Raw genomic sequence first — 8,340 nt, 5'->3', positions numbered from 1 at the left:
CTGGGAATTGAACTTGGTATCTCTGGAAGAGCAGTCAGTGCTCTTAACCACTGAGCCATCTCTCCAGCCCCCATTTCTCCTCACTTTATGGTCCTGTTGCCCTTAAGGTTAGGCTTCTAAAGTCAGTGTGCTTATGAAGACAGACTCATGGGCCCAGCCAGCTTGGGCTTCTGGTAATAGTTGTAGGATATTTGATCATCTCACCAGCCCTGAGTTGTGTTATTCACTGAGAAAGAAACCTGCTTATAGCTGTGTTGTGGCTCAGCCCTTTGTGCACGTGAAGGCAAAGCTGGTTTGTAGAAGGAGGCATTTATATATGGAAGTAATGGATGACTGAGTGGCAGACAAAGTGATGTATCACACAAAGATTTGATAGACTAGGAAATAACCAACTCTCATAAGAAGAGAGAGGAAAGGAAACTAAGAAAGCACAGAGAGAAAAAAGGGAGAAGAGAGGAAAGCTTTGCCAGGAGAGGTTTAAGGAGATATGCTGAAGGAGAACAAGCTAAATACAGGTGAAGACAGGATTAGCCAGAGAGTGAGAAGGAGACAGAAGATTAGAACATGTTGCCCAAAATGGTATGAGGTCAAGGAGAGCAATTCAGGAGAGGACGAAAGAAACCAGATTGAGTCAGTGTGTGTGGAGGAGAAGAGTTTGAGTCAGAGCAGTTAAGTTGACACGCAAGCCAAAGTACGGAAAGGAAGCAAAAGTACAGAAAGATTATTAAGCAGTAAATCTCAGAAGCTGAATGCCTTCTAGGCCTACATCACATTATGTGGAGACTAGAAGCTTCTAGGGCCAGGGCTAGGTTAGCAGACTGAGGCAGTAAGCCTTGGAGGTGACCGTTGTTACTTCAGGAGAATAAAAAGTACTTCCAAAGAGACCTGGAAGCAGCACACACGGATTCTTCTCTTGTTTTAAATCCCATCCATCATATACTCCTCTGTGTCAGCCAGGACACCAGGGCATTGGTCTGTCTTATGCCTAGGATGAGGAGGGAAGGAAAGAAGCAGCCCCACTGTGCCTTGTGTCCCACAGGCCTCCAGAGCACTGTTCACAGCACTGCTGAGCTTAGCTTACAGTTGAGCGAGCTCAACAACAGCACATTGGGGGCTTCAATCCATTTCTCCTGGTGCCGAAGAAGACATTGTTCTTGCTATCATGTCCTTTCCCCCCCTATAACACGAAAAGGAATTTATACATTTTCACCCCCTTCTCTCTCTCCCGTGTTTTCTTTCCTTCTCACTCAGCTTTGTCAAAATTAGTCTTCAAAGTCTCAACGCAGTCATTATGTACTTTGACACAGAAGACATAATTAGCCCATTTCTACGTATCTCCATGCTTAGGTTCTATACTGCATAGTGGGCCATTCGTATGTCTTAGTTTTATATTCCATCATTTTTCTAGATCCTATTCTTTTAAATAGTGCAGTGATTAGAGAGCACATAGACTCTGCAGATATGTTTCTTTGATGAAGTATTCAGAAGATACTCTGCTTGTCGAAAGCTGATTCATGTTTTGTACATTGTTGGATTATCTGTATCTTGGGCTCTTCTGCCTGCCGGCCTACCTTCTGTTCTTCCTTCCTCCCTCTCTCCCTTCCTCCCTTGGCTTCTTCATTCCTTTCTTCATTTCTTGATTAATTCCATTGTTCTTTCCTTCCTTTTTGAGATAGGGTCTCATCCTGTAGCCCAAGCTCCTTCCCAACTCAGCCTACATCAGCCCTGGGCTGGGATCACATAGATCAGCACTACATCTCACTTCATGTTTGAAATTATTTAGTTTTCTGTAAATTTGATAGAAATTTGCAGAAAAAAAACATGGTTAAAACATAATAAAAGATCGATTATGTGGAAGGTTTGGCATTAGGTGATACTTGAAAGGTAAAGCAAGAAGATCACAGCAAGTCTGAGGCCAGCTAGCATCACTTTTTAAAGCTTTCAGCTCAAGTTTCTAGAGAGAGAAAAAAGTGGCAAGTCAAAGTTGTGCAAAAGTTATATCATGATCCAAACATGTAAAAGATGCATGGGAAGAAAAGTATTCCAGATTTTAATAAGACTATGTCTCTGGATAGTAACATGGAGAAGGTATGTTTCGATCTCTTCATCTTTCATTTAAAAAATATCATCATTTTGTAGCTTGTAGTTTTCACTAACCTGCCTTAAGCTCCTGGAATGGCAGTGCTACCAGCCCCCACACAGGTTTCCTAGGATCTAAGATCCGAGGATGAAAAATTACACCAGAGAGAGAGAGAGAGAGAGAGAGAGAGAGAGAGAGAGAGAGAGAGAGAGAGAGAGGCACACAGGGGCCAGTTAATCTTAAAATGCCTTTGCTATCTCAATGTTTGGGCACTCCTGAACCTTCCCTGCCACCCCAGTCATAATCTCCTTATCATATAGAGTGGCCATTGGCCACTCCAACCAAAAAAAAAATCACACAGCTGGTTGGCTTTATCTCTTGCAGCTCCTACCACCTTCTCCTCCCCAGTTCTACTGATCCCCTCCCTCCTCTGTTTGCTAGCTTGCCTGCAGGGGACCAGGAATTCCCACCTAGCCTATTCCATACAGCTCATTGGCCACCAGCCTCTTTATTGATAGATCAAGAACCAATTAAGGGAACAAAACCTTAGCATCAGAACCACTCACTATTGTTTTTTTAATGGAATTTTTGAAAACTAGAAGGGGATGCTCACTGGCACGAGGTCCTATATTAGTTATTTGGACAGGGTAAGAAGATCAGGCTTGGGCTGAAAAGACGGCTCAGCCGTTAAAAGTCAGGCTCACAACCAAAATTATAAGAAGAGCAGAGCATGTCAAGGAGGTGTCATTTCCATTAGTGAGTAAGACCTTAAGCAAGTCTTCTATCCGCAACCTTCTTATCTAGAGGTAGAGCCTGACAGCAAAGAAATTTCAAACACTGAATAGTTATCATTAGGAGAGCAGAAAGCTGTGACGGGAAAATCAGGTTACAGAGCCTGATTGGGCAAGTAGCTTCTAGGGAGGACTTACTGGGTCAAAACCTAGAATCATTAGAACCATGGTCCACACAGCACAGACAACTTAGGTTTCTTTTCATATCCACTCACTTCTTGAAAACCCCATTCTGCAGTCACCAGATATTATCATGCATATTGACAGCTCCCAATAAATTATTGGAGTTGTTTTAATTAGCTTTTTTAATTGCTATAATTTGGAAGCCTTTGAAACTACAGTGCACATGTTACACAATGTTCTTTCTGAAACTCGCAGTAAGTTTAATCAAGCGCAGCAGTCGAATCTCTGCATAGAATCCTGCTCAATGATTTCTCTTCACCTGCCAACTTTACCTTAGTTGAAAACCTGCTTGGAGAATCCTCATGAAAAAAAGAGGGACTCACTGCATTCAAACCCTCAGGAACTACCTGATCAGAGCTAACAAAACTGGGGGAACTGCATAATGAATTGTTCTGTGCTGTGGTGTTAATATGAAAATAAGTGGAAGCTGATGTCGTGAGTGTGTTTTCTTAGAAGGGAGCTAAAGCAGAGGCCGAATGCAAGTAACTCAGAGAATGTGACTGAGAAGTCACTAGGGAGCATAGTGGGATGGAATAGTGTTGAATAAGTCTGTTAAGTCTTCATCTCCATTATTTTGGAGATAGCTAGATTAGAAAAATCTTTAACATTTAAAATTTATTGTATAAGACAGTGAGGGTCTAAACAGCCTGTTGCAGTGAAGACACTCAGTTCCGTTTAAATGCCTTGAGACAATTCAACATGTGCTAGCACTGCTGTCTGGTTACCCATTTACTAATGCCACTTTATCCTCACTCACGTGCTAATAGCACTCTGTGATCAATCCACTTGTGCTCACGGCATTCTATTATCACACATATGCTAATGAAACTCTATGATCACACATGTGCTACGGTATGATCAATCATGTGCCAGTGCCACTCTACAGCCCAAATGTGCTCATGCCACTCTGAGATTTGTCATAATGTCATTTGGGAATAAGTTATTCGTGTACTTGTGGTGATGTTGGTGAAACAAATCTGTTTTCCAGTCATATAAATTGAAACGCATACGCAGAAAGTATCACTTGCTAATGATTAAAATGACTTGCTGATTCATGCGCTACTATGCTACACTATTTAAGCATTACTTTAGAATGCACTTCTATCTCTAAATTTTTTAATGAGCTTAACTGTGAAATAGCATGAGACATGTCCTTCAGGAAGTATTCCAGAAACAAGTCTTGTTGTTCTGGGAGACGACAGCCCCAGACATGTCATTGTACCTACAGGCCTTCTGAGATGGGAGTTGGAAGGCACTGGAAAGAATTCCCCTGCCTCTACAGTCTTGGTCAGGGGTATGTTATAATATTAGTATTTAACAAAAGTTAAAAAGTAAAAATAAAACTTAAAATCTTTAAAGCTGAGGACTGGGGAGATGGTCCAGTCAGGAACATGGCCTTGTGAGTAGGAGGCCTGGTATTTGATCCCAACAGTCACATAAAAAGTTAGGAGTGGTGACACCTGTCTCCATTCCTACTGCTGGAGAGGCAAGGCCAGGATGCTTGGGGATAACCGTCCAGCTACACTAGTCTCCTGAGTTCCAGACCAGTGAGGAACCTTGTATCAAAAAGGAAAAGATGTTCCTGGGCTTGCCATATAACTTCCACGGCTCATGTATACATGTTCATGTGTACAGCCATATGCACATCCACCACCACACATGAGCATGCTGATTTATATATGGACACACACATAAAAGATGAAAACTAGGAAAAATGTTATACTATAAGGAAATCCTAAAAAATACCATTTTGTAAAATTGTACAATATTTGTGTTTTAAGCTGTATTGTTATAAAAAAAGGCTCAAAAAGCCTAATAAAACTCTTCAAAATAAAATTTGTAATGAGTTAAAATTGGTTTACTGAAGAAAGGAATCTTGGTACAAATGTGTATCTTAAGACCACGATGCTTGAAACTTAGAGCAGTGCACCATAAAGCTCTGGCCCCTTTCAGCATCATGCTTGCTACCTACATAGAGCCAACTCCCAGTTCCATGAGCTCCAGATACGATACTTGTATGGTGTATGTGGACAGCTTTATAATATATGTCATGTCTTTAGCATATTGTTCATTTGTTTATATTTCTTTGGATCTGAAAATGATTACTAGCCTATTACAAATGCCTACAGTACTCTCACTACTGAAAGACATTACACAGTCAAGTTGCCCAGAAGGAATAGGCTGCACCATGTACAATCAGACATAATCACCTGATGATGCATTTCCCACAGCACACCCTTTCATTAAATGATATAACTATGCACCTGGGAAGTCATCATCATAACCAAGATAATGAGTGTATCAATCACAAGGCAAAGTTCTTTTGTGCCTCTTTGTAATACCTTTCTTTTACACTAATGCATGTCTTCTTGACTTTTAGCAATGATGGATCTAATTTGGTATACTGTTAAGACTAATTTTCATTTCCCAAATTTTTCAACAAATGCTTTGGAGGAGTTTACTTTCTTTCACACAACATAATTATTTTGCGATTCATTATCATGTTAGCATACTTGAACAGTTAATTCTTCAACTATGACAAAGTTGCCTTACCACATCCAGGAAGTTGATGGAATACAAATGTGAAGTTTTACCTAGCTGTGGACCATAAGAGCTATAATGAGCAGCTTATAAAATGTGCATATTGTTGTATTAGGGACTAAGATGTTGGGGAGTAGCCAACTACTTTCTCATTTAGTGACTGTCCAGTTAGCTTTAAAGGAGGGAATGCATGCTTGGTACTTATAAACTAAGAGATGGTGTCTGGATGATTATATAGATGCCATGGCTTAAATGAGAATTAGGTGAAGCTGCCTCATTACTGGGCAAAGCAACTAAGAATAAGGTATGATGGGAGTGCTCGGCCTTAAATAGGTCATATATGTGACATCAACCAGTCCAAGGCATAGGGGCTGTCATGATACCTGGAAAGAAAAGATCATGATATAGCCACTGGACTCATAAACTGGCCATATTTGCATATACATGCACAAAATCTTCACAAGACTATACCCTGCAAAAATTTATCATGGAAGTGGGAAAATTCATGAGGGCCTTCCCTCAATGAGTGACTATCGTAAATTTATGGTGGCCAAATGAAGAGATATCATTTATTTTGGTAGAGTCATCACTTATAAAATTGTGCTTCTGTACATATTTCCTTTCCATGTGTATGCAAGCCACCCTGATTAAACTCCAGGTCACCCACAAAGAAAAACATAGTTGAAGAGGGACTTGTTGAGAAGACAAAGGGTATCAGTAAGAGAAGAAGTAGGATGGGAGAGAGAGAGATAGAGAGAGAGAGAGAGAGAGAGAGAGAGAGAGAGAGAGAGAGAGAGAGAGAGAGAGAGTAATAGGGAGCGGCTTAAAATGACTAAAATTAGCAATTAACTATGTACAAGTATGAAACTGTCAAATAACACAAGGTAAATTTAAAATAATTTTTTAAAAATATATTTACAGCAGTTGCCTCTTGGTTCAGTCTGACTTCTACTTTCTCCCCATCCTGTCCATATGCTAAAATAATTTTTGCTTGCTAAAATAAACCCTGATTCCTTGCTCACTTAAAAAATTTTTACCTGTTAATGAATATTTGCAATATTTTCTTTATGTAAAAGTAAAGTAACTATTAACATTCATATATAGGAATATCTGTAGATATAGCTTTTAATTTACTTTCTGTAAACACCATTAAGTAGAATGGATAAACCATAGAGTAAATATTTGTTGAACTGATGGGGAGCAGCTGTTCAACTTTTGAACAAATTTTTATGCAATCTTATTTTCCTCCATATATATGTGCATTTCCACCACTCTGCAAATCCTTACGAACATATCATTTTAGTAATATATTATGGTTTAAATTTCACCTAATAAATAGAAGTAGATGGGTGGGTTTATAGGTAGATATATGGTTGATAGAGCAAACAGACACCCTTCACTAAATATACAACTATTTCAAATCAACAAATTACTCAGTTAGTTATGTGAAATTACTTCAGATCAGTTATATGTCAAGGAGACAACGAAAAAATAGTATTATATTTTAGATAACATGTTAGTGAACTATATAAAAATATATTCTTCTACTCCCAGAGGCATTGTACGTGTGATGCTATGTCACGTGTGAATCAGTAGATGGCAGATAGGAGACTATGTCTTCCCTCAGTGTTCTTATCTACAAACATCTGGATGATAGAAGACTAACGTTCCCTGAAAAAAAGGCTGGCTGAAATTATCAATAGTCCAGGTGGGCTCCTAGGATGGAGAGCAAGCTAAAAACCAGAAGAAGCCCAGATAGAAGTAAGGTCAAGACAGATGATCCTTGTAAGGGGCCGCATGGGCAGGCTAGAGGAGAGGGGTGAGCCTAGACAATGAACAGACTGGTGCCTTGGAGCACAGACAGGGAGTTAGTCCGAGCTTACCACCGTGGCGGCTCAGGTAGGGAGGCCATACCTGAAATGACCACTGCTTGGCACCATAATGCATGAGCAGGGCCTAGCATTCCTGAGATGACCCCAGACACTCAGAGACCACAGGAAAATGAGCAAGTAAATGATCGAAAAATGGAAGAGAAAGGGAACCAGAAGGATGTGAGCACAATAAGAAGAGGCAGAACTGAAGATCGAGGGGAGTGAGATCAGCCTGAAGTGATTTTGTAATGATTCCACATGGGACTCTGGTGCTGGGTCCTGACCTGTGCTGCCGACTGGAGCCAGGTCTGGGTCTGTGGCTCTGTAGCAGCAGGGGTCTGTTACCATTAAAGGCCTGGCAGAGATCCCTAGTCTGTACTGCCTGGTGGGGAAATGGTGGAGTCTTAGGACTGCCCATAACTGACTCCACCCCTCATTTGAGTTTTGTGGGAGAGCTGGCTCTGTAGCCATGAGAGCAGGGGAGCTGACTCTGCCACTAGCCAGCTGCAGTACTCCTGAGTGCAGACCCTAAGGAGAGACACAGACTCCTCTCCCTCGTGCCTCACCATCTGTAGCAGGATTGACCCTAAGAAGAGGAGAGCTGTCCCTGTCCCTCATTAGCTGCATCACTCAGAAGAGCAGGCCCTGCACCTCACCAGGGCAGAATAATAAAGCTAACCCTGGTAGTGGAGGCATGGTCAAGCAAGCCCTGAGGGCATGACCATGGGAGAACTGGCCCCAGCACTTGTCGGTTGTGCAGTCACTAGGGTGAGGAAGAGATGTCGCCCCTCACCCTTTGCCACCTACACCAGGCAGGAGTGATGGACCCAGGTCATCAAAGTGGGAGAGTAGGTCTTGACCCTAAATTCCTGGG

The 8,340-nt window shown here is 41.3% G+C and overlaps 1 non-coding gene across 1 annotated transcript; it reads left to right on the top strand.

Moving 5' to 3' along the window:
* The first annotated feature begins 7,138 nt into the window (after window positions 1–7,138).
* Window positions 7,139–7,264, top strand: LOC116902607. The gene has a single exon (XR_004388193.1). It is a non-coding gene; the product is annotated as a small nucleolar RNA SNORA17 (small nucleolar RNA).
* The last annotated feature ends 1,076 nt before the right edge of the window (window positions 7,265–8,340 follow it).

The sequence above is a fragment of the Rattus rattus genome, chromosome 5 (assembly GCF_011064425.1).
Source record: "Rattus rattus isolate New Zealand chromosome 5, Rrattus_CSIRO_v1, whole genome shotgun sequence".
Classification (NCBI taxonomy): Eukaryota; Metazoa; Chordata; class Mammalia; order Rodentia; family Muridae; genus Rattus; species Rattus rattus.
The sequence above is the reverse complement of the archived record's forward strand: the minus strand, read 5'-3'. Positions and strand labels throughout refer to the sequence as shown.